Genomic DNA, 27,294 nt, shown 5'->3' with positions numbered 1-27,294 from the left:
TTTTGAGGCACATTTTTAAGAGGACCATACCATATTTGTCTACCCTACTCATATGTAAAAATAATATTGCTAAAGGCTCTGGTGCACAATTTGCTTCATAGAATGAAAGATAAATGTAAATTTGGCTGTTGGGGAGACAGCAACTAAACAGCTAATAGAAGCTCCTATATGTTTGTCTCTCTTCACATTTCCCATGCAAGGCCCCCTTAACAGCCACCCCAACCTGCATCAGAGAAATAAACTTGGTGACACATCAACAAGACACGATCATGAAGATATGCTTCTGCAGTGTGTTTTGGATTTGTCCCTCTTCATGGTTGATTTTCAGTACAATACTAAAGAAATTATATTTGTTTTCAATACCAGTCGATTTTCTTTCATGTTTGACTTCCTCAATTAGAAGGGAGGACGATTTATATCTCCATAACAAAGGTATGTGAAGGAGATTAGTGCATTCAAATTTTTTTTTTTTAAGTTCTGCAACAAAAACTTTTTGTTTTAATGTTTTCTCACTTCATGTTCATCCTGAGATGGTGTGAGTCATTTCCTTATATTCTACTCATGTAATTTTATTACACTTGTTTAGAGATTAATTAGATTATACTGCTTATTAAGGTGTGCAATGGAATGTCTTGAAGTTGGCCATGAAAATGGCTACATACAGTGGCTATACATACTGTTTCTGTAGTTGTATGTAACAAGGCTTGGGCGACTCTGTCTCCTTTGACTTTCAAAGATCACGTGTGGTGGTTGTGTAAACTTTAAACAGTGGATTTGTTTTGAGATATCTAAGAGTATGACATGGTGCCCTGGTGCTGCATGCCAGTCATTGAAGCAAAAGGAATGTTACTCTTTAGCTTTGCCATAATGTCCTCACTGTTCTCCAACCTTGGGTCTGTCAGCCACTTATCAGCTGATGTGATTTTACATTTTTGCCTTGATCATTAATAACTTACTTTAAGTTCTCCTTTAAGTGTGTGCCATTTGCTTCCAAAAGAAATATGTGTTCTGGGCTTGTGAGGAAAAGAAGAGAGAAGGAAATTTAAAGGAAAATAATGGAAGGGTTCTCAGTTATTTTTGGCTTTATTACTAATGCTAACTACTGTCATAAAGTATGGAGTTTTGATTGAGGGACTGATGAATAATTCATTTGAAGAACTTTCTCTTAAGCCCTAATGAACACTGAATGTTTATAAACATAAATGGATGCTGCTGCTAAGTTTAAGGGGAAAACTCTCTCCTAGGAGAAGAGGATTACATGCTGTTTCTTCTGAAAGCTTGAGTGTGGATTTACATAGTGTTAAATATTCCTTTTAGTTGTACTATGTTTTCCAGTTGTACATATGTGTCCCAGGTACAGTCTGCTTTAATATCCCTGCTATGCTCAGGTGTAGGCTGGGAGCAGCCAGTGGGAAGTGTGGACTCCATGCAAATCCATCAATGGATTTCAGAGCTTAGCAGCTTGGGACCTTTGGTCAATTACATTTCCTCTAGTTGGAGGTTTTGAGGCACATTTTTAAGAGGACCATACCATATTTGTCTACCCTATTATTTTTGGAGGAATTCTTGTCTATTTTGTCAAATATATCAATAAAATTGCTTATTTCAGCTAATATACTTTTTCATTTTTATCACTCTGGAGGTAATAACCAACCATGTATAAACATGAATAATATTTTTCTCTCCTCTACATCATACACTTAGCCCCTTTAATAAACACCTTTATAAAAATACATTTTATTTATGTCTTAATTTTTTTCACAAGTTAGAAAAGACCATGAACCTTGGGTAATGCATTTTAGTTGCAATGAAAATTCCTGTCAATTAATTATGAGATGACCATACACCAGACATAGAACTTTAGGACACCACGGAGTATTAAAACAGCAATATCGAAATAGCTGCTGGTTCTTCCTAAAAGGTATGGCCATTTAAATCACCTAAGTAATGGCCTCTGAAGTTGCAGAATTAAAAATACCCTATTTTTTCCTATATGATAATTGGATAAGAGATTGGACATTAACATCACCTTCCAAAGCTTAGAGATTCCTGTGTTTGTTGTTTTCTTTTCTTCCTCTTCTGATTTGTGTTGATTTTCAGCATAATTGATCAAGGAATTTTTCTTGGCTTCTAGACATGAAGTACACCTAAGCATTTGGTATTGGTTTTATATTCAGGGGACTATAAAATAAATTTTTTTTTTCCAATTAGTAAAAGCCTTTGTAAAACTTATCTGTGATATAGACTTGCATGTTTCAGAAGGTCTTATTTCATAACTTTGTACAAGGTGAAGATTACTCAGGAGGTCAAAAAGCATGCCAAAACAAATAGAAAATGTTTTATTTGATTTTAACTACCTCTCTTTAAAAAAATAGTTAATGGATATGATCATATAACTGTCAAATTAGTCCTTTTGTTTTTTGCATATCAGCCACAAACACATACTTTTAAGGTTTGTTTCTGTTAAAAAAAAAGGTGCACATTAAAGCAAATGAGAAAACTTTTACTGCCCTATTTTTGCCTATCAAAATACTGTAAATTAAAATTAACTCTGATATTCTAATGTTCTAGAGAAAAATCAGAGAATTTCTAAACACATTCTTTTTTTTGGGAGGGGGGAGAGTTACAACCCTGAGATTATGACCTAAGCCAAAATCAGGAGTCTGACACATAACTGACTGACCCACTCAGGCACCGTTAAACTCATATTATTTTAATAGGTTTATAGTTGAGACACAAAGAAAAGATGATCTTTTTAAAGTGTTCTTAGTTTATTGTTAGAGCTTAGAAATCTTACTCCTGCTTTAATTTTTTAAATTAATAAATTTAATGTAAATAGAATTTTAATGTATTTATGTAATAATTTCAAATTATTGCTTTATAAACAGACATATACATACACTGATACATTATCCTACTAAAAGTAGAGGGAAAAGTCTCCCCAAAGTTAAAAACAGGTTATTGTTTTGAAATCCCGAATACATTGGATTGAAGTGAATATCTTTGAAGTTTTTGTAGGAACTCCTTAGCACTTTGGGAAACAGGACTTAAGGCAGAAAATGCAAAGGCAGGGCACAAAGGTGGGCACCCTTTTCAAAGACATTCCATTAAGAGAGGAGCCTCAGAAGTGGATGGATAGAAATTGCTACTTCTGTCAATGTGACATTCTCTGTGTCTGGCAGTGGTGTTGTGGGTCTTCTTTGGGCCTGATAGCATATATTAGGTCAGCCTTTTGACTTTGGCCATAGTAGCTATATTCCAAGGCACAATATATTAATTAATTCAGCCAACACGTGTCATGTACCCCTGAATGTCAACAGATGAATGAAGTCTATTCAAGGCTTTCCTCGTGTGGTGGGGAAGAACCAGTGATACCTGAAATAGTAGAGTCCTAGTGGTGAAGTTAGGCTGGATGTGAGATCTGGTCTCTTGCTCTGGCTACCTACACACAAAGGCTGGTAGGAACATGCTGTGATTTCTTAAATAGTTTGTGATCATGCATTGGTCTTACGGAATAACTTATCTCTGCTTGTTGTTGTTTTTTTAACTCCCTAGGTTTTCTCTAGCAATTGGATACTTAAAAATTATAATCACAGGCCAATTAAGTATATGGTTTAGAAACAGACACCGAGGCTCACATTGTGTGCTTTTAGTTAAATATTTCTATTTTTCTTCAAATATATTTGACATCTTAGTGGTACCCTTTAGTCAGTTCTTTCAACCTCTATTTTACAGCCTCATTCCTCCCACACTTCACTAAGTGGCATCTCATTTGCCTGGCTATAGCTAAAAAAAATCACAGAAAATTAGGAGGGGCTGTCCGCAAGGCACTCAACTGTGTGGAAATAGGTAGATCATTGTGTGGCCTCAGAGAAACTTTTGAACCCTGAAACTACAAAGGATATCACTCTTTCTTGCCTCAGCTTTAACTTTAATCCAGCAGTTGACAGGGGGTGGCAGAAAAGAACAAATTATCACTGGAATGAATGAGTGAATGGAAGGTTTCAAGTAAATTACATACCAAATACCTTGTCATGTTTTCTTTACTTCTGTATGCCTTTCTACCTTGAAAACACATCAAGAAATCAGTAGGGAGGTAAACTGAGCATGCCTGACAATATTCTCCCTATTAGAAGTTCCCCTAAGTCACTTACTGTCTCCTCATTTCCTTTATACAAACTGTGGCTTCTGTGGGTTGATGTCAATGGTGATGACCAATAATTGGGCTTTTCTTTCAGGCAGAATTGGCCAGATTTATATTTTCTTGGCAGTGTCTTAAACTTAGGGAAAATTTTAAATTAAGTATTTAGTCTTCTCCATTCATGTTATGGTCCAGAAATAATAAATTAGGAGTTCCTGCTATGAGCAACTCAGTCACATTTGCTAATGTGTCCATGGAAAATCTAGTTAATAATGAATCTATTGGTTTCAGATACAGGGGAATACATTTCTATGATACTGTTCTGATTATCAAATCCTAACATTTCTTAACAGCTTTCTGATGTTATGGCAGATGCCTTGAGTAGGTAGACGATTTTGGTTCTTATCTTTAGTGTATGTGAATGTATGTAGCAATGAGTTAAATTATACAAGAACTATAGTATATGACAACTCTAATAAGAGTTTCTATCTCTATTTAAGCTTTAATAATTCAGACTTGTTCACTGTATATTAATCTGTCTTCCATCATGGAAGAGTGACTATTTGAGAAAAGAGAATTTGTCTTACTTACCTTACTCTTCATAACACAATAGCTTTCATATGCTAGCTGATCACCAAATGTTGGCTAAATTGATTGATTAACGCAAGGGAAGAAATAGATTCATCTACTCCTTTCGACTCATTTATTTAATTCTTAAAAATGATGCTAAACTAGAGAATGTGGCTTGGGTATGTCATCAAATGGGGTTTCCAGTTAAACTTATTTCCAAGACATAGCATTTCCTTTGTAGGAACAGAACTTGGGCTAGTAAAATTATCACATGGTATAGACCAAACCAGAATTTCTCTCCTCTGTAGGAAGGCACATACGGTTAAGAGAGAGCCCAGAAATGTCTGTACTAAGCTTGCTTAGTTTTTTTTTCTTCTTCTAAATTCAGCCATCACATGGGGAATGAACTGAAGTGTTATTTTACCAGGAGTATCTCCATAAGGAAATAGGAAAGCAGTAGGTAGGTGAGAAGCCTGAGACTCAGAGAAGTTAGGTAATTTGTTCAAGGTAGGAAATAGAGTGTATGTCTGAACCCAAACTCTCTAACACTAAATCAAACACTTATTTTTAAAGAATCCTTTAAAATAGTGTAGAGAAGAACAGCAAGGAGTTGTGCTGCACCCTGGTAGGAAATGGAAATAGCTGGTTCCCCAGACAGATGAAAGCTAGTGAGTAGGCTGGGGCCTGTCTCACAAGGCCAGCCAAAGGCAAATAAGGTCCCTGTCTGCTGCTCAGAGGGACACCAGGAAAGTCGAGGCCACACAGGGAAACCAGAGAGGAATAAAAAAATTGGAGCCATGTGATTTTTATTAAGTCCTAGGGAGTGGTTATAACTCCTATAAACTGTCTTTACCATATGACTTCACATTACTTTTCTTTATTTCTGAGCTCTCTTGGGATATAGATGACATGGAACATCGTATAAGGTGTACAATGTGATGATTTGATACAGATATATATTGTGAAGTTATTATCACAATAAGGTTGATTAACACACCTTATATAATTATCATAATTATCAGTTTTTGTTATGGTGAGAACAATTACAACTCTACTCTCCTAGCAACTTTCAAATGTTCAGCATGGCATTGTTAACTATAGTCACCATGCTGTCCTCACATCCCCCAAATGTTTTCATCTTATAACTGAAACTTTGTACCATTCGATCAACATCTCCTCATTTTCCCTACTCCTCAGTCCTCCACCATCCTACTCTCTATGAGTTTGATGTTTTTAGATTCTACATACACATGAGATGATACCTATTTGTCTTTCTCTGTCTGACTTACTTCACTTAGCATAATGTCCTTAAGGTCCATCCATGTTGTCATAAAAGCCTGAATTTCAATCTGTTTTATGGTGTGTGTGTGTGTGTGTGTGTGTGTGCCGATATGCACATGGGCATATCATATATATTTTTTTCCATTCTTCCATTGATGGACACTTACGTTGTTTCCATATTTCGGCTATCGTGAATAATGCTGCAGTGAATGTAAGAGCACAGATGTCTCCTCAAGATAGTGATATCTTCAGGTATATATATGCATAGAAGTGGGACTACTGAATCACATGGTAGTTCTATTTTTAATTTTAGAGGAACCCCTGTAATGTTTTCTATAGTGGCTGCACCACTTTACATCCCGACCAGCAGTGCACTAGGGTTCCCTTTTCTCCACATCCTCTCCAGCATTTATTTCTGGTCTTTTTGGTCATAGCCATTCTACTTTTCTTTTTTTTGTTTTTTTGTTTTTTTGTTTGTTTGTTTATTTGTTTTTTTTAAGGTTTTTTTTTTTTTTTTTTTATTCATGAGAGACAGAGTGAGAGAGAAAGGCAGAGGGAGAAGCAGGCTCCCAAGGAGCAGGGAGCCTGATGCGGGACTCGATCCCAGGACCCTGAGATCATGACCTGAGCCGAAGGCAGACGCTTAACCATCTGAGCCACCCAGGCGCCCTACCATTCTACTTTTCTTATCTATATTCCATTGCATCAACATTTGAAGGTTTTATACTTCCATTTAAAATAATTTAAGGGGTGCATGGCTGACTCAGTAGAGCACGTGACTCTTGATCTCAGGGTTCTGAGTTCGAGCCCCATGCTGGGTGTAGAGATTACTTAAAAATAAAATCTTTTTAAAAATGAAATAAAATAACTCAAAAATTTTAAGGTTTTTATTAACTTTTAGTAAAGATATAAACTTATTTTGAGGTGTGGAAGAATCTCATACCTGGTGAGGTATGACAGGGCCAGTAGATGGAGTGTTGCCTTAAACTCCATTTATTTGTATCTTGTTAATGTCTAATGTCTCTGTAGTATTTTTAAAACCAAGAGAATTAACGGCTTCTAATTTACTAATGACAGTGAAAAGCCAGAGCACAATTAAAACACCAATGTTAGTATTATTGGCTATAGTGATAGATGGAAACTACACACTTGATCATATTATTTTATAACCTGTCCCCTGGTATTCGTGTGTGTGCACATCCGTGTGCGTGTATGTGTGTGTGTGTGTGTGTATGCACACATATAGATGGCTGTGGTGTGTCAGTGTTGGGAAAGGGAGGCAGGAAGTTACTGACCAGTTTTGACTAGGAGTGTGCCATGGTCTGAGCTTATATTAGCTGTATAATTTAGACAAAGTTATTGCGGCTTTAGTCAAGTAGATTGGATGCTGGGATAACAATAGGAAAGCTACCAAATTTATTGAAATTAAATGGTTCTTGTGGGAAAGAAGAAAAGGAGATAGACTTAAGTCCTTGAGGCAGATAGAGAAAGGGAGACACTGTTGCTGACTCTGAGACTTTGAGCTGAGTCCCTGGCAGGATGCTGGGATATTTAATAGAAAGCTGTGAGATCCCAGTGCATGCTGAGGGGAATGGCAGAGAGTTGAGTGGAATCGAAGGGCAGGGACTCGAAAGGTATTTTTAAAGCACTCTTTCTCTGAACATGTTTCCTAGATTGGCTGAATATGGTAGGATCTTCTATTGACTGGATGACAGTCAAAGAAGGAAGGGTCTTAAATGTTTCCATGTACACAAATCACTCTTCCAATACTTCTGTTCAACTAGTGAGCCACTCTTGTCAACAAAAAGGGGGAAGTTTGTTGAAATGGTAGAATACTTGTCTATTTTGTGTTTAGGACCACATTGCTTCCATTATATTTTCCTGCAGCATGTTGAAACCTTAAAGGGATTATTCTGTGAAAGCAAATTTAACTGAAGACTTTTTCCCTTTTATGCATATCAAGGTTAAAAAAAAAGATTCCTTTTTACATTGTAACTCTGCGGGATAATTAACTCAGGATTGTTTTCTTCTGTTATGTGCTCTTTTAACTCTGTTATAATTCTGGAATTCAGAATATAATAGGATCACAATCAGTTGTGCAAAATGAGTGTTCAGGTTATGCTACTCTTTCCAGGAAAAAAAGAAGAAAAAAAGTTTTATTCAGATGAGAAAAGCAATCCATTAAATGATTCCCATCATGTTTGGAGGTATTTGATTTTTTTTTTTTTCCTTTTGACTAGCTCTCTGCTTTTCTCACCCTAAGTATATACCCAAACTTTCAGCTCTGTGGAATTTCTTGCACATTTTATTCAGATGACAAACTTGAGCTTTCCACATTAATTCAGTTTTCACTCCTTAGTCATAATACACAAAACATCAAAATCTCACAAGGGAAATGTACAAATGCTGCATGGAACTTGGGAATAATGCTATAAATAAATTCATTGCCAAGAACTTATTGTCATGTTTCAAATGCAGAATTAATAACCTGTTCCGAGAGCACACATGCTATTCATCAAGGTTTTCCCCTGAGAATATATTTCCTCTCTCTACTGTCCCCACATTATTGAAGAATTCTAGAAACTGGAATTAAAAAAAAAAAAGTCTCACATTATCATACTTTTGAAATTGCTCTTGAGAATTTGTAACCTTGACAAAGGTTAGTCACCTTCAGCCGTTTTTATCCCCAGGGCTCATGATGAACAAGTCTGTTTTGCATGAGGCTTTTCTTTTCTCAAAGGTTTATGTAGCAAACACGACTGTCTGTATTTATCTCACACCCCACAGAACTTAGTTGTTCAGCTTTAATAACATGATTTCTCTGTGCTTTAACCAAGATACATTTCTCATTTAAAAAAAGAGTCAAATTGTTGAATGTTATACTGTGATTACTTAGGTGTCCAAAGTTGCATATTAAAGCCTATTAATTATATTTGCCATTTTTTCTACTTCAGCAAACACTAATTTAAATTAAGTAATTTTGACTTTTTGGTAGATCTGCTAAAATGCATATTTGAGATGATAAAATAATTTAGGAGAAATATCTTATATGAAGAAAAATAAATTCTACATTGAGAAAGCAAATATATTATTTATAATTAAGAGCTCTTTAAATTTTTCCAACGGACTCTATTAAGTTAACACACCATGGGTTCTATCGCTTGAATTGTAATTTTTCAAGGATTTAATATTGTGATAACAATAAGCAAAATCATACAAAATAAGTACAAAATATATTGTACAGCCTCCTTCCAATTCTAATCTTTCTAGACCTTATGTTACTTTCTTGATGACATAATTTTTACATATCAAACTTAGATATATGTTTGTGTTTCTCATTTTGCTTAACTTTAGAAATAATACTAAGTGGAAAATATTAATTATACATTTAAGAGCTTTTTAAATGTAGCATTCTCAGTATAATTAACAGCATGCTTACTTAAAGTTAATAATCATTTCTTTGCATAAAATTGAGTCTTATTGTTATATTTGCTATATATAAAAGCTGTTGATAAAGCACATGATTTTGTTGAAATTTTATTCTTCCACTGCTTTGAAAAATAATCTACTTTGAGGTATATCTATAGAGTACAAAATGAAGTTATTATTAATTGATTAATCACCTATATCACATCAGGTAATTTTACCCCAAATAAATATAATTGAACATTTGCTAGCTTCTAAACACTGCTGTGTTGGAATGAAGGTATTTGAAGAGTTGTCAGTAAAGATGTTCTCTGCTTTGATCATCAGATATACTACATAATTGTGAAATCTATAGTATAATTCGTTCAGTGTATTACAGCTTCACTGTTTATCTAATATTGTATTAGGCAAAATTTCTTAACTATTTTACCACATGTCATATTATGTAAAGACATCTGCTTTATTTCATTAAATAAATTAGAGGAAATGTCCAGAAACTTTTTTTTTTTTAAAGATTTTATTTATTTAATTGACAGAGAGAGACACAGCGAGAGAGGGAATATAAGCAGGGGAATGGGAGACGGAGAAGCAGGCTTCCCGCGGAGCAGGGAGCCCGATGCGGGGCTTGATCCCAGGACCCTGGGATCATGACCCGAGCCGAAGGCAGATGCTTAACGACTGAGCCACCCAGGCGCCCCGGTCCAGAAACTATTTATGTTACTACTTGGTTATTGTAACCAGTATATGCATTTAGAAAATCAGCCTAATAAAATATTTGGGTGGCTCCTGGTTGATTCAGTCAGTTAAGCAATGGACTCCTGATATTAGCTCAGGTCTTGATCTCAGCTCAGGTCTTGATCTCAGGGTTCTGAGTTCAAGCTCCATGTTGGGCTCCATGCTAGGTGTGAAGCCTACTTAAAATAAACTAACTAACTAAATAATTAAAATATTTGGGCAGCATATTTTACAGCTAGCTATCGCTTAGTGCCTAGGTCTCAATATTGAAATCTTTTACATGAGGAATCAAATTCCCCTCACCTACTGACCATGGATAGGAAGGATGGCCTCCTATTCGGTGGAGGGGATTTGGATCCAAACTAAAATTGGAATCCAGGACCCATTATTTATCAGCCAAATGGCCTTATATAGGAGTATTCAAAACTGTGAGCTTCAATGTCCTCATAAGTATGTATCATAATGTCTATATTACATGGTTTAGAGCATGAGGTTGTGGATATAAATTATTTGGTAAAATACTACCTAGCATATGAAAAACACCCAGTAAATGATAGCTCTTCATTTCTCTAAAGGTTAGTATATTTCTTCAAATACAAAGATGGCAACACTGACCCACCATCAGAATCACTGCCACACTCTTAGTTCAGTAAGAGTGTCACCCTTTCTTGACAGAGGGCATGATGCATTTACAGAATGGCTGGTCAAATAGTGTGATTTATAATTAGGCAACAAAAGGAAGGTAACTGCTCCTCGAGGAATTCAACACATGACCTTGGTCTCTCTCTCCTTTTTAAGAGATTTTATTTATTTGAGAGAGAGAGAGCTCACACATGAGTGAGCATGAGCAGGGAGGGGGATGACTAGGGGGGAGGGTAGAGGGAGAGGGACAAGCAGACTTCCCGCTGAGCAGTGAGCCTGCCACAGGGCTCCATCCGGGGCTCCCAGGGCTTGATCCCAGGACTCCAGGATCATGACCTAAGCAGAAGGTAGACACTTAACTGACTGAGCCACCCAGATGCCCCTGACCTTGGCCTCTTTATTATTGCTCATACCTTACTGAATTATCTAGTCCTAGACTCAGTGAAGATTCACTGGCACATTAATTTATATATTATAGGACTTTTGCAGTGTGTTCCAGACATAATATGAAATCACATGGTGGTAAATACACTTGAAAATGTGTATTTTACATGATATCAACTCAGAGAAAAAGAATTAGAAGATTAAATTTAGCAGTTCAAATTGACAGACTTGGTTACCTTCTTTGACCCAGGATATAATTTAAGCCAAGTTAACTTTACCCAGTGAAAAGTATGAACTCACTGTGCCTGTCAAAGCATGTTCTTCAAGAAAAGAGAGGGCTACCTTTCCCCTATTTGAGAGAAGAGAGAGGGAAGGGAAAAGCACAGAGTCTCTTGAGGTATGTGTGCACGTTTGCTTCTGGCTAAAAGTTAATGATCCGTTGCCTCTGTTCTCAGCTCTGAGCCCTGAGAAAAGTGGAAAACTGTTCTCTATTCAGGTAACTTTTAAATTATACAAATTGTACTCATGTTAGGCTATTCTTTAGATTATAGACATGTGGATTTTTTTTTCACTTCTTTAATATCAACTAATTACATGTTCTAGGCTTAATGAAAGAACAATGAAAAACTATAAATGTTGACTAGCCCTTCTCTAAAGATTTTGCTTTTTGAGTTTTAAGGAGTTAAGGCTAATGAGGTATTCTGTGCTTGCTTTAGGAAAACAGGATTTTTAAATGTTTTTCTAAAACTAACTTGTCATTCTTAAACCTCTTGGCTGAAAGATGTATTAATCATAATTACTTAAAATAATATGGTATATTATATAGCCTGCCAAGTCTTCATTAGTAAGGAAGATTTTAAAATTTGCTTATGACTGACATTTTGAAAATAACAGTCTTTAATCACTAAAATTTCATTTTTATTTGATGTTATATAACAATGTCAAGGATAATCTAATTTTTCTTATTTTAAATCATTGTGTTTTATAAATGTCTGTGTGTATACTTTGCTGAAAAAATTGTAAAAAAATTGATTTTTTTATGGGGCTTAGGTAATTTGTTCCTCAAATGTTTGGGATTATGTTATGGCAAGATAAGAAGTTATTGACAGTTACATTGCGGGTGATGCTGTCTGTGTAGTTGAGATGTAATTAAAGACATTGCTTACTAAATTTTACAGTTTTCAAAGCTTTTCTAAAAATAAAATTATTTACTCTATACATTTACAGAGTAATCATATTCTGCATTGAGTTCCCAAGATAAAGAGAGATATTGCTTAAGCCACTAGAGCACAAATTAGAAGAATTTATTTAGAGTCCTGTTTTTTTTCTAGAGTGTCTGGCCATTGTTATCTTATTTCAGCAAGTATTCCAGGCCAAGAAAACTTGTTTTACAGGTTGTATTGAGATTCAGGTGATAAAGATGAATAAATATTAAAAGCTAAATTTTATTGTGGTAGTTTTCCATTTACATTTCTTTTGAACTGCAATTAAATGTCAGTCAGTGATCTTAGGGTTGAAATTTGGAGCTAGCAGGAACCTTGAAGAGCTGAGTCCAGAGAGGGAAAGTAACAACTTTTGGGAGAGCTGGGACTAAAACTAAAGTCTCTATTTACTGGGGGACAATACAATTAATGGTTTATCAGTCATGTTCCTACTGTTTTTGAATGGGAAATCATATTTATGCCTTAATACATTTTTATTTGGAGGTGTAGCTAAATAAGCACTGGCATTTAAGGTATAATTCTCTAGTGATATTTTCCAGATTCACCCTTGGCATTGCTAAAATTTGTGTGTCCATTTATTATAGTGCATGTAGTCTCATCCTTCTTTCTGTGTATGGACTTGCTTAGGTATATTTAAGTTCTCAAGGTTAGAGAAGAGAGTGTTGCCAATACTCAGTTTGATACACACTGAAACCATGCCTACATGTTCATAATTTATAACAGTGTTTAAGTGGCTGTAGTTTCACTAATTAAAGAAATGTAAAAATGAGTAAAATAAAAATATGCAGATAAATATGAATTATCTTCATTTAAATTTTGAAGCGATCTGCATGCCATCCAGAGATAAAACAATTATTTGACTTAGGCTGATTTAAAAAATTAAGTTTTGAGACCCTGTCAATGAAGACAGTGGTTCTTTTAAAGTGGAGTATGTATAGATTTCTTATCATGTTTTTAGTAGACTTTTCTCTTCATCTTTTATTATTAGATACTCAGAACCAGGCTTGCACATATTAAAATGTAGGTGCTGTTCTCATTCACTGTGTCCATTGGATATTCACCTTCTCAGTTTTCCTTTGGAAATATGCAAATCAAGTTACCATCAAAAAGTCAGTCTTTGTTCCTTTAGCCCATTATCAGATGTACTCCCATGAATTGCTGAAAAATCCACTAAGGCCCTTTGGCAGTTACCTATAGATAGTGCACGCATGTGCACATGCACACACGCACACACACATACCAGATCTCTCTAAAAGATAAACAGAGAGTACCAATGTTTTCAATGCTGTAAAGCGTAGGTGTTGGAAAAACTGCTTAGAGCCTCAGCATCACAGGTAAGTTGTTTTGCAAATCATGGGTAAATCACATGACCTGTAAGAGCCTCTGTTAAGTGAGTTATAAATGGGGGTTATAACAATAGTAATAGTGTTCCTTCACTTGTTTAGTATGAGAATCATATGAATTTATATAAAACTTTACCTGGTAGACTATAAATCCTTATTGAGCACTGCCTAGGGCTGCCATAACAAAGTACCACAAAGTAGGTGGCTAAAAACAACAGAAATTTATTCTCTCTCAGTTTTGGAGACCTGAGGTCTGAAATGAGAGCTTTCACTCCTCTGTGCTTTCTTGGAAGCCTCTAGGAAAGGATCGATCCTGTCCTTTCCTCTTCTGTCTACTGACAGCCCCAGGCTGTGGCAGCATGATTCCAATCTATGCCTCTGTCTTCACATGGCATTCTGTCTGTGTTGCTATGTCTTCACCTGGCCGTCTTCTTCTTCTTTTTTTTTTTTTTTAGAATTTTTTTTTTTTAAATTTATTTATTTGAGACAGAGAGATACAGAGAGAGAGAGAGAGTAGGAGCAGTGGGGAGAGGCGGGGCGGGGGGGAGAAGCAGACTCCCCGCTGAGCAGGGAGCCCGATGCGGGGCTCGATCCCAGGACCTGGAGATCATGACCTGAGCCGAAGGCAGACGCTTAACGACTGAACCACCCAGGCGCCCCCACCTGGCCATCTTTTTTTTTTTTTTTTTTTTAAAGATTTTATTTATTTTTTTGAGAGAGAGAGAGAATGAGACAGAGAGCATGAGAGGGAGGAGGGTCAGAGGGAGAAGCAGACTCCCTGCCGAGCAGGGAGCCCGATGCGGGACTCGATCCCGGGACTCCAGGATCATGACCTGAGCGGAAGGCAGTCGCTTAACCGACTGAGCCACCCAGGCGCCCACCTGGCCATCTTCTTATAAGGATACCTGTCACACTGGATTAAGAGTCCACCGTACTCCAGCATAACCTTATCTTAACTATATCTGCATTGGCCCTATTTCCAAATAAGGTCACATAATGAGATATTGGAGCTTAGGACTTAAATGTATTTTTTTTTTTTTTTTGAGGGACACAGTTCCACCCATAGCAGTCTACTTCTGATCCTCCCCTAAGTTATGTCCTTCCCATGTAAAAAATACATCCACCCAATCCTAATATCCTCCACAGTCTTAACCATTCTAGTGTCAATTCTAAGTCCAAATGCTATCTAAATCAGTTAAAGGGTTGGGGTATTTGCCCTCAGGGGCAAAATTCCTCTCCATTTGTGGACCTGTGAAGACCAGAAAGTGAGTCATCTGCTTCCAAGATAAAACAGCAGGACAGATATAGAATAGATATTCCTCTTCAAAAAGGGGGAAATTGGAAGGAAAAAGGGTCACTGGTCTAAAGCATGTTTGCATCTTAGCAGAAAAAGTTCCATTAGGTTTTAAGGCTTGAGAACAATTCTCTGTGTCTCCATGCTCTGTCCTCTGTATCAGTCAGGGTTCTACAGAAAAACAAAACTGAAAGATTAATTTTAAGGACTTGGCTTATGCAATTACAGGGGCTGGCAAGTCTGAAATCTGCAGAGCAGGCTAGCAGGCTGGAAATTCATGTAAGAGTTGATGTTTCAGTCTTGAGTCCAAAATTCATAGGGCCTGTCAGCAGGCTAGCAACTCAGGCAGGGTTTCTATGTTACAGTTTTGAGGCAGAATTCTTTCTTCTTTTATTTTTATTTTTATTTTTTTTTTATTTTATTATGTTATGTTAATCACCATACATTACATCATTAGTTTTGATGTAGTGTTCCATGATTTGTTTGTGTATATCACTCAGTGCTCCATTCAATACATGCCCTCTTTAATACCCATCACCAGGCTAACCCATCCCCCCAACCCCCTCCCCTCTGGAACCCTCAGTTTGTTTCTCAGAGTCCATAGTCTCTCATGTTTGTCTCCCCCTCCGATTCCCCCCTTCATTTTCCCCTTCCTACTATCTTTTTTTTTTAACATATAATATATTATTTATTTCAGAGGTACAGGTCTGTGATTCATCAGTCTTACACAATTCACAGCACTCACCATAGCACATACCCTCCCCAATGTCTATCACCCAGCCATCGCATCCCTCCCACCCCCCTCCACTCCAGCAACCCTCAGTTTATTTCCTGAGATTAAGAATTCCTCATATCAGTGAGATCATATGATACATGTCTTTCTCTGATTGACTTATTTCGCTTAACATAATACCCTCTAGTTCCATCCACATTGTTGCAAATGGCAAGATTTCTTTTTTTTTTGATGGCTACATAATATTCCATTGTATATCTATACCACATCTTCTTTATCCATTCATGTCCATGTTGATGGACATCTTGGCTCTTTCCATAGTTTGGCTATTGTGGACATTGCTGCTATAAACATTGGGGTGCACATACCCTTTCGGATCACTACGTTTGTATCTTTGGGGTAAATACCCAGTAGTGCAATTGCTGGGTCATATGGTAGCTCTATTTTCAACTTTTTGAGGAACCTCCATACTGTTTACCAGAGTGGCTGCACCGGCTTGCATTCCCATCAACAGTGTAGGAGGGTTCCCCTTTCTCCGTATCCTCGCCAACATTTGTCGTTTCCTGATTCGTTAATTTTAGCCGTTCTGACTGGTGTGAGGTGGTATCTCATTGAGGTTTTGATTTGGATTTCCCTGATGCTGAGTGATGTTGAGCACTTTTTCATGTGTCTGTTGGCCTTTTGGATGTCTTCTTTGCAAAAATGTCTGTTCGTGTCTTCTGCCCATTTCTTGATTGGATCATTTGTTCTTTGGGTGTTGAGTTTAAGAAGTTCTTTATAGATTTTGGATACTAGCCCTTTATCTGATATGTCATTTGCAAATATCTTCTCCCATTCTGTCGATTGTCTTTTGGTTTTGTGGACTGTTTCTTTTGCTGTGCAAAAGCTTTTTATCTTGATGAAGTCCCAATAGTTCATTTTTGCCCTTGCTTCCCTTGCCTCTGGCAGTGTTTCTAGGAAGAAGTTGCTGCGGCTAAGGTCGAAGAGGTTGCTGCCTGTGTTCTCCTCTAGGATTTTGATGGACTCCTGTCTCACATTTAGGTCTTTCATCCATTTTGAATCTATTTGTGTGTGTGGTGTAAGGAAATGGTCCAGTTTCATTCTTCTGTATGTGGCTGTCCAGTTTTCCCAGCACCAATTGTTGAAGAGACTGTCTTTTTTCCATTGGATATTCTTTCCTGCTTTGTTGAAGATTAGTTGACCATAGACTTGTGGGTCCATTTCTGGGCTCTCTATTCTGTTCCATTGATCTATGTGTCCGTTTTTGTGCCACTACCATACTGTCTTGATGATAACAGCTCTGTAATAGAGCTTGAGGTCCGGAACGGTGATGCCACTAGCTTTGGTTTTCTTTTTCAACATTCCTCTGGCTATTCGGGGTCTTTCCTGGTTCCATACAAATTTTAGGATTATTTGTTCCATTTCTTTGAAAAAAGTGGATGGTATTTTGATAGGGATTGCATTAAATGTGTAGATTGCTCTAGGTAGCATTGACATCTTCACAATATTTGTTCTTCCAGTCCATGAGCATGGAATGTTTTTCCATGTCTTTGTGTCTTCCTCAATTTCTTTCATGAGTATTTTATAATTTTCTGAGTACGGATTCTTTGCCTCTTTGGTTAGATTTATTCCTGGGTATCTTATGATTTTGGGTGCAATTGTAAATAGGATTGACTCCTTAATTTCTCTTTCTTCTGTCTTGTTGGTGTATATAAATGCCACTGATTTCTGTGCATTGATTTTATATCCTGCCACTTTACTGAATTCCTGTATGAGTTCTAGCAGTTTTGGGGTGGAGTCTTTGGGGTTTTCCACATAAAGTATCATATCATCTGCAAAGAGTGAGAGTCTGACTTCTTCCTTGCTGATTCGGATGCCTTTTATTTCTTTTTGTTCTCTGATTGATTGCTGTGGCTAAGACTTCTAATACTATGTTGAATAGCAGTGGAGATAGTGGACATCCCTGCCATGTTCCTGACCTTACGGGGAAAGCTCTCAGTTTTTCCCCATTGAGAATGATATTTGCTGTGTGTTTTTCATAGATTGTTTTTATGATATTGAGGTATGTACCCTCTATCCCTGTACTCTGAAGAGTTTTGATCAAGAAAGAATGCTGTACTTTGTCAAATGCTTTTTCTGCATCTATTGAGAGGATCATATGGTTCTTATTCTTTCTTTTATTAATGTATTGTATCACATTGATTGATTTGTGGATGTTGAACAACGTTGCAGCCCAGGGATAAATCCCACTTGGTCGTTTTGAATAATCCTTTTAATGTAATACTGTTGGATCCTATTGGCTAGTATTTTGGTGAGAATTTTTGCATCCATGTTCATCAGGGATATTGGTCTGTAATTCTCCTTTTTGATGGGGTCTTTGTCTGATTTGGGGATCAAGGTAATGCTGGCCTCATAAAATGAGTTTGGAAGTTTTCCTTCCATTTCTGTTTTTTGAAACAGTTTCAGAAGAATAGGTATTAATTCTTCTTGAAATGTTTGGTAGAATTCCCCTGGGAAGCCATCTGGCCCTGGGCTCTTGTTTGTTGGGAGATTTTTGATTACTGCTTCAATATCCTTAGTGGTTATGGGTCTGTTCAGGTTTTCTATTTCTTCCTGGTTCAGTTTTGGTAGTTGATACATCTCTAGGAATGCATCTATTTCTTCCAGATTATCCAATTTGTTGGCATATAGTTGCTCATAATATATTCTTACAATTGTTTGTATTTCTTTGGTGTTGGTTGTGATCTCTCCTCTTTCATTCATGATTTTATTTATTTGGGTCCTTTCTCTTTTCTTTTTGGTAATTCTGGCCAGGACTCTATCAATCTTATTAATTCTTTCAGAGAACCAGCTCCTAGTTTTGTTGTTCTGTTCTGTTGTTCTTTTGGTTTCTATTTCATTGATTTCTGCTCTGATCTTTACTATTTCTCTTCTCCTGCTGGGTTTAGGCTTTACTTGCTGTTCTTTCTCCAGCTGCTTTGTGTGTACGGTTAGGTTGTGTATTTAAGACCTTTCTTGTTTCTTGAGAAAGGCTTGTATTGCTACATACTTTCCTCTTAGGACTGCCTTTGCTGCATCCCAAAGATTTTGAACAGTTGTGTTTTCATTTTCATTGGTTTCCATGAATATTTTTAATTCTTCTTTAATTTCCTGGTTGACCCATTCATTGTTTAGTAGGATGCTCTTTAGCCTCCATGTATTTGAGTTCTTTCTGACTTTCCTCTTGTGATTGAGTTCTAGTTTCAAAGCATTGTGGTCTGAAAATATGCAGGGAATGATACCAATCTTTTGGTACCAGTTGAGACCTGATTTGTGACGTGGGATATGATCTATTCTGGAGAATGTTCCATGGGCACTAGAGAAGAATGTGTATTCTGTTGCTTTGGGATGGAATGTTCTGAATATATCTGTGAAGTCCATTTGGCCCAGTGTGTCATTTAAAGTCTTTATTTCCTTGTTGATCTTTTGCTTAGATGATCTGTCCATTTCAGTGAGGGGGGTGTTAAAGTCCCCCACTGTTATTGTATTGTTGTCGATGTGTTTCTTTGATTTTGTTATTAATTGGCTTATGTAATTGGCTGCTCCCGTGTTAGGGACATAGATATTTACAATTGTTAGATCTTCTTCTTGGATAGACCCTTTAAGTAGGATATAGTGTCCTTCCTCATCTCTTAGTATAGTCTTTGGTTTAAAATCTAATTTGTCTGATATAAAGATTGCCACCCAGCTTTCTTTTGGTGTCCATTAGCATGGTAAATGGTTTTCCAACCCCTCACTTTGAATCTGGAGGTGTCTTTGGGTCTAAAATGAGTCTCTTGCAGACAGCATATCGATGGGTCTTGTTTTTTTATCCAATCTGATATCCTGTGTCTTTTGATTGGGGGCATTTAGCCTATTTATATTCAGGGTAACTATTGAAAGATATGACTTTAGTGCCATTATATTGCCTGTAAGGTGACTGTTACTGTATATTGTCTCTCTTCCTTTCTGGTCTATGTTACTTTTAGGCTCTGTCTTTGCTTAGAGGACCCCTTTCAGTATTTCTTGTAGGACTGGTTTCGTGTTTGCAAATTCTTTTAGTTTTTGTTTGTCCTGGAAGCTTTTTATCTCTCCTTGTATTTTCAGTAACAGCCTAGCTGGATATAGTATTCTTGGCTGCATATTTTTCTCATTTAGTGTTCTGAATATATCATGCCAGTCCTTTCTGAGCTGCCAGGTCTTTGTGGATAGATCTGTTGCCAATCTAATGTTTCTACCATTGTAGGTTACATATCTCTTCTCCCGAGCTGCTTTCAGGATTTTCTCTTTGTCTATGAGACTCGTAAGTTTTACTATTAGATGTCAGGGTGTTGACCTATTTTTATTGATTTTGAGAGGGCTTCTCTGTGCCTCCTGGATTTTGATGCCTGTTTCTTTCCCCAAATTAGGGAAGTTCTCTGCTAAAATTGCTCCAGTATACCTTCTGCCCCTCTCCTGTTGAGTTCGTAGGTGTTCAGAATGGTTTGATAACTAGCTGCAGAATTCTTTCTTCTTTGGGAAACTTCAGTTTTTGCTCTTAAGGCCTTCAGCTGATTGGATGAGGGCCACCCATGTTGTGAAGGGTACTTTTCTTCACTTAAAGTCAATTGGTTATAAATGTTAATTACATCTACAAAATACCTTCACAGCAGTTATCTAGACTATTGTTTGACCAAACAACTGACACCATGGCCTAGCCAAGTTGATAAATAAAATTAACCATCACAGGTAGGGAGTATAGGAGAAAGGAAGTACTTTTTTTTTTTGCAAAGTGTTTTGTTCTTGTCTGCCCCCCACCCCTCCAACCCCGATAAAAGTTGACTGGGGATTTGGAAATTTTCTAGGGAAACTAGTATTTCCACTTTTTATCTTTTGCCTCTTCAGCCTTCATTCCTTCTTTTATTGCTTATTCTCAGAGTGATATAGGCTGCTTTGAATTTCTTGGAGACCTGAATCCATGTATAGTGCATTTTTCTCTCTCCCACCTATCCTGATACTTCTGTTAAAATAACTTTACATCATAACTATTCTTTGTATAGCTGTGTATAATTTACAGTATGCCTCTACATCTGTTTCATGTTGAACTTGTCAGGCACACTGCAGCCTCAGGACCTTTGCATGTGTTCTTCCTCCAGACAATTTTTTTTCTCATACTCACACCTTCTTACATCTTTGCTTACAAGTCTCTTTCTTAGTGAGGCTTTCTCTGTGAGGCATTTTCTGACTATGAGGTTTACAATTGCAGCACCCTACCCTCAGCTCTCCACATTTCCCTTTTGGGTTTCATTGTATTCCAGAGTAGTCATCATAGGGAAAGCTTCACATCTCATTTATTTGTTACTTCTCTGATTCCTCCTCTCTTTCTACTGGAATATAAGCTCTGTAAGGGCAGGAATTTTAGTCTCTTTTATTGTTGCTTATACCCAGTGCCTAGAATGGTGCCAAGCACATAGTATATACATAATATATTTATTGATAGACTAATTAAATGTTGTCTTAGTTACTTAAGTACTAATAGTATATACTATATTATAGTACTATACTATATACTATATATATGTGTCCATATATAATATTTTATAAAGTTTTATGAGTTATCAGACTTCATATATTGGCATCATACTAGATTAATCCTTTGCCATATGCTTTATTGGAGCCACTCAAACATTTTTTTCTGTTTATCATTTTTTTCAAGTTTTTATTTAAAATCCAGTTAGTTAATATACAGTGTAATATTAGTTTCAGGTGTAGAAGTTAGTGATTCATCACTTACATACAACACCAAGTGCTCATTCCAAGTGCCTTCCTTAATCCCCATCACCCATTTAACCCTTCCCCTACCCATCTCCCCTCCTGTAACCATCAGCTTGTTCTCTGTAGTTAAGAGTCTGTTTCCTGGTTTCCCTCTCTCTTTTTTTTCCCCCTTATGTTCATCTGTTTTGTTTCTTAAATTCCACATATGAGTGAAAACATATGGTATTTGTCTTACTCTGACTTATATCACTTGGTATAATACTCTCTAGTTCCATTCATGTTGTTGCAAATGGCAAGATTTCATTCTTTTTTTTTATGGCTGAGTAATATTCCATTGTGTATGTGTACCACCTCTTCTTTATCCATTCATCAGTCATGGGCACTTGGGCTGTTTCCATAATTTGGCTGTTGTTGATAATAACGCTATAAACGTTGGGGTACATGTGTACCTTTGAATTAGTGTTTTTGTATCCTTTGGGTAAATACCTAGTAGTGCAATTGCTGCATCCTAGGTAGCTCTATTTTTAACTTTTTGAGGAACTTTCATACTGTTTTCCAGAGTGGCTGCACCAGTTTGCATTCCCACCAATAGTGCAAAGGGTGCCCCTTTCTCCACATCCTGGCCAATATCTGTTGTTTCCTGTGCTGTTAATTTTAGCCATTCTGACAGGTGTGAGGTGATATCTCATTGTAGTTTTGATTTGTATTTCCCTGATGCCAAGTGATGATGAGCATCATTTCATGTTTCTGTTAGCCATCTGTGTTTTCTTTGGAAAAATATGTATTTATGTCTTCTGCCCATTTTTAAACTGGATTATTTATTTTTTGGGGTGTTCAGTTTGATAAGTTCTTTATAGATTTTGAATACTAACCCTTTATCAGATATGTCATTTGCCAATATCTTCTGCCGTTCATTAGGTTGCCTTTTAGTTGTGTTGATTGTTTCCTTTGCTCTGCAGAAGCTTTTTATCTTGATGAAGTCCCAATAGTTTATTTTTGCTTTTGTTTCCCTTGCCTCCAGAAACGTGCCTAGTAGGAAGTTGCTATGGCCAATGTCAAAGAGGTTTCTGCCTGTGTTCTCCTCTAGGATTTTGATGATTTCCTGGTTCACAATTAAATTTTCATCCATTTTGAATTCATTTTTGTGTATGATGTAAGAAAGTGGTCCAGTTTCATTCTTCTGCATGTTGATGTCCAGTTTTCCCACCACCATTTATTGAAGATACTGTCTTTTTTCCATTGGATGTTCTTTACTGCTTTGTTGAAGATTAGTTGGCCATATAGTTGTGGGTCCATTTCTGAGTTTTCTATTTTGTTCCATTGATCTATGTGTCTGTTTTTGTGCCAGTACCATACTGTCTTGGTTAGTACAGCTTTGTAATATAACTTCAAGTTTGGAATTATGTTGCCTACAGCTTTGCTTTTCTTTTTCAAGATTGTTATGGCTATTTGGAGTTTTTTGTTGTTCCATACAAATTTTAAGACTGTTTGTTCTAGTTCTATGAAAAATGCTATTGGTATTTTGATAAGGATTGCATTAAATGTATAGATTGCTTTGGGTAGTATAGACATTTTAACAAGAATATACATACTTTAGTTATCTATTCTTTTATTGATATACAGTTAAATTGTTATCAATTTTTTAAAACTCTTATTTTCATGTAGCTATAAACATTTTTTACCTGTCTTCTTGTGCACAAACATGTGTACATAGGAGAGAAATTGATGATTATAAGATTTGCACAGCTTCAACAAGCAGTTTTCAACGTGTGGGAGAGTTCTCACTGTTCCACATTCTGTGCTTGTGTGAAATCTATAGAAATCTAGATGTAAGCCATGGAATAGCTTCATTTAATTTTTGTTGCAAAGTTCTGCCTGTGACCCATTGGCTCCAGTGTAAAAAAAAATATTATCCCAGGTGGTTGAGGGGCAACAGTTTTACTTTTTCTTCCTCCATTCAGGAGGAATTAAGGGAATGGAAGACAAGCCTAGACTGGCTCCTGGCTTATATCAGTGGGTGATTCTCTCATCCCTGATCTTGCATGAAACACTTGTTCAAGTCCTCCTCTCTATTATACAGAACATAAACTTTTGCTTCATTGACTGCTTCTGGCTCCAGATTCCAGGAGACTCATGTTTCACCACAGTGTGCTTCTGGTCAGTGGAGATTTTTACTGTTGTTGCTATTATTATTATGATTATTATCATTAGGTTTAGTTATTAACTTTGGCTTTCTCTTTTCAGATTTTATTTTTCATCATCATGTGCTTGCAGCAGAGGGCTTATATCCAAATGCAAATTTAAGTAAATACCTTTTTTTTTTCTTTTTAAGGTTTTAATTTTAATTCCAGTTAGTTAACATATCGTGTAATATTAGTTTCAGTAGTAGAACTTCGTGATTCATCACTTACATACAACACCTAGTGCTCATCACAGGTGCCTTCCTTTTTCTTTTTTTTTAAATTTAATTTTATTATGTTATGTTAGTCACTATACAATACATCACCAGTTTTTGATGCAGTGATCCACGATTCATTGTTTTCGTACAATACCCAGTGCTACATGCAGTACGTGCCCTCCTTAATACCCACAGATGCCTTCCTTAACCCCATCACCTATTTAAGCCATCCCTCCAGAACACCTCCCTTCCAGCAACCCTACAGAAATATCTTGATCTGTTAGCTGACTTTTGACTAAAGTTGAATAGCAAACAATAAAGACTGAAGTGGTTGGCCATTCTGTATCACCTGTTGCAATAAGATAGACTCGCTTTATATTCTAATTGTGTGGGTTGCAAAAATGACATTATTATATAAAAATCAGAGCCTTGCTTGTATTCTTACCTAGAAGAAGGATGTGCCATCTCCATACCAATATGGTTCTGTAAGAGTACTTTTATAGTAGTCCAATGACTTTAATTCAAATACAGTTTTGGATCTAGTCAGCTATTTGAACCAAAGCTTTAATAAAGCTGCAGAATTCTGTACTCTAAAGCATAAAAGAGTTGACTCTGACTTTTGTAGGCAAGAAGTGTCCATAAAATAACTTACAAGGCTCTTATAAAACTTAGAATTTTGAGCAGTGTAATAAGCATGTCAGGATGATTTTGCTACATAACACTCCCACGTATAATGAAGCTAACCTGTTGGATAGAATTTTTAGCATTTTATATCTCATTGTAGAAGAACATCTACCAAAAATGATGAGTTAGGTTTGGCATAATTAATACTAAGCTGTTCTTTCCAACAGTAATTGGCAAATGGATTCAGTTGTTTCTTGAGGATACTTCTGAAATATCCTGGTAAGACCATGTCATCAACATAGACAGAATAAATATTGAAGATAAGAATCCCAGCATGTGAAACAAAATTAAACCTAATTCAGTAAAGGGATGCACTGTTACTTATAGACTAGACAAGTTACTGGTGAATATGTTTATTTTTTGTATTTGTTTTTGTTTTTGTCTACTGGTAGTCCTTTGTATTTTTCAGCAATAAAACATTTTATATTAATATTTAATTAAGACTCTTTTTTTCTCCTTAGCATAGGTGAAAATCATGGAAATAGTGAATAACTGTCTCATATAGGCTAGGAAGACGTCAGCAACAATGAAAAAAAGCATAACATCCATTTCTTATCATAACACTGAATTTAATATTGGAAACACTTTATAAAGATACAACTGTGTTTTTCATTCTATTAGTTCTTCCAAGTAACTTTAGTCTCTTTTGGACTTTGCTGTGACATTTTCTGGGGCATCACTGGTTAACTATCAGAAAGAGGAAGTCAGTTTTATCTTTTAGTTCTCCAAGTGTACTAGCATCTCTTTACCAAGAACCTGTGCAAAATATTCTTTTTTTTTCTTTATTCTTTTTTCTTTTTGAACAGGCTCCACGCCCAGTGTGGGGCTTGAATGCATGACTCTGAGATCAAGAGTCACATGCTGAGGCGCCTGAGTGGCTCAGTCTGTTAAGTGTCTGCCTTTGGCCCAGGTCATGATCCCAGGCTCCTTGCTCAGCAGGGAGTCTGCTTCTCCCTCTCCTGCTCCCCCTGCTTGTGCTCTCTCTCTCTTTCTCTCTGTCAAATAAATAAATAAAATCTTAAAAAAGAGTCGCATGCTCTACTGACTGAGCTAGCCAGGCACCCCCAAAATATTCTTTTTGGATTATTCTTTTCACTTAACTATTCATGTTCCTCAATAAAGATTAAAGCAAAATATATTTATAATCTCCTCAGGCTGGATTGATTGTACTTCCTAATACAATGGTTATTACCATATACTGTTTTTTTCTCAACTAGGGTTTGATGAGAAATTTACAACTTAATGCCATAAATCTTAGAATGGATTGAACTAACTTACCTCCTTTGCATTGAGGTGCATAATGTTTATGTGACATACTTGGAACAATTGAGGAAATAGTCACTCAAGTCATTTCTGTATTTGCTGGTTCAGACCATTGCAGCTGAGAAAAGCTGCCACAGAGTATTATAATTTTCCACCTTTTCTTGTTATCTCCCAAAGAATTACATACTGTATGAATGCATGGGCTGCGTCTTGCTCCACTGTTGTGCCCCTAATTTTAGTCTATTGAATTCTTTCCATGTAGGAGTTATTTGATAAATATTTGTGAATTAAATGCTGGAATAAAGGCAGCTTCTTTTGGCAGAACTCTGATGGTAGAACAGATTAAGGTGACCATTAATGAATATCACAGTGTCCAGAGAAGAATATGTGGGCCTAAGTCACATATGAAATAATGTTAGTATTTGAAAGGCCCAATGAGTTGGGGAGAGTGGTGGTAATCTGTGATTATAATTGTGTCAGAGAGTGGTAAGACTGATCCTCAGCTCTCAGGTAATTTTACTCATGACTGAGATAGTCTGGATCAACAATAACGAAGATGGAACAAGGCCATATGATCCTTTGTAGCAGCAGGCCAGCTTGGGTTCCTTTATAGGGTAGTGATGACATGCTGATCTTGGACTTCCAGCCTCCAGAAGTGTGAAAAAATTACTTTTTGCTGTTTAAGCCACCCAGTTTATGGTATTCTGTTAGGATGGCCCACACAGACTAATACACGCACCATAAGTCACATGGCCAAGCCCAGAGTAAACATGAAAGGGAACGATTTAGAAAGGTAGATACTGGGAGGGGAATAGCTTCTAGCCAATTTTGCATTATTACCATTTTTACATTATGGTCTTTAAATAAATATGATGCATAATATAATAAAATTTATGTAGGTATCATAAATTAATGAATTATGCTTCTTTGGATATAAAACATTTTTTAAAAACTCCAAAAGCTAACCCTTTAGAAAAAATGATCTGGAGTCAGATATCCTGATATCATTCAGGGCTTATATGTCATGCGCACGCTTATGAAGTGTACTTCAGGGCTGTTACATGTTTTACTAGTTTTGCAGGTTGTCTCATACTTTCCGATGGATATATACATGAGACCAAATGACAATACAGGCTACGTATTCATTAAATCCACCTTCACATAATCTGTTCAAAATTTAAAATTTCTATTATTTCATTGCCAATTGACCTTGAGGCAAATTGTCAAGAAATTTATGAGAGTAACAGCATGAATATGTGTTCTCAAGTGTCTCCTGGGTAAAATATGACTCATGGCTTTCTTGCTTCTGAAATGATTAAGCCTCAAACCTGAAGTTGACAGCAGTCATTGTACGGATTGATGTTCTCAATGACTAACATTTGACAGAATTTGCTTCTGATTTATT

General features: G+C 36.5%; 1 protein-coding gene across 2 annotated transcripts in view; it reads left to right on the top strand.

Annotated features, from left to right (window-relative positions):
• SLC16A7 (solute carrier family 16 member 7) overlaps positions 1 to 27,294 on the top strand; it is a 171,322-nt gene that overhangs the window by 46,832 nt on the left and 97,196 nt on the right. Inside the window, exon 1 of one of the 2 annotated variants that reach the window (XM_035002259.1) lies at positions 11,201 to 11,675. The exons of the other annotated variant lie outside the window; for it this stretch is intronic. The gene's annotated coding sequence lies outside the window, so the exon portion shown is untranslated. Of the gene's footprint in view, positions 1 to 11,200; positions 11,676 to 27,294 lie in introns of those variants that run through there. 2 annotated transcript variants of the gene reach the window in all.

Source organism: Mirounga leonina, unplaced genomic scaffold, assembly GCF_011800145.1.
Source record: "Mirounga leonina isolate KUSES-001 unplaced genomic scaffold, KU_Mleo_1.0 Mir_126, whole genome shotgun sequence".
NCBI lineage: Eukaryota > Metazoa > Chordata > Mammalia > Carnivora > Phocidae > Mirounga > Mirounga leonina.
The sequence above is the reverse complement of the archived record's forward strand: the minus strand, read 5'-3'. Positions and strand labels throughout refer to the sequence as shown.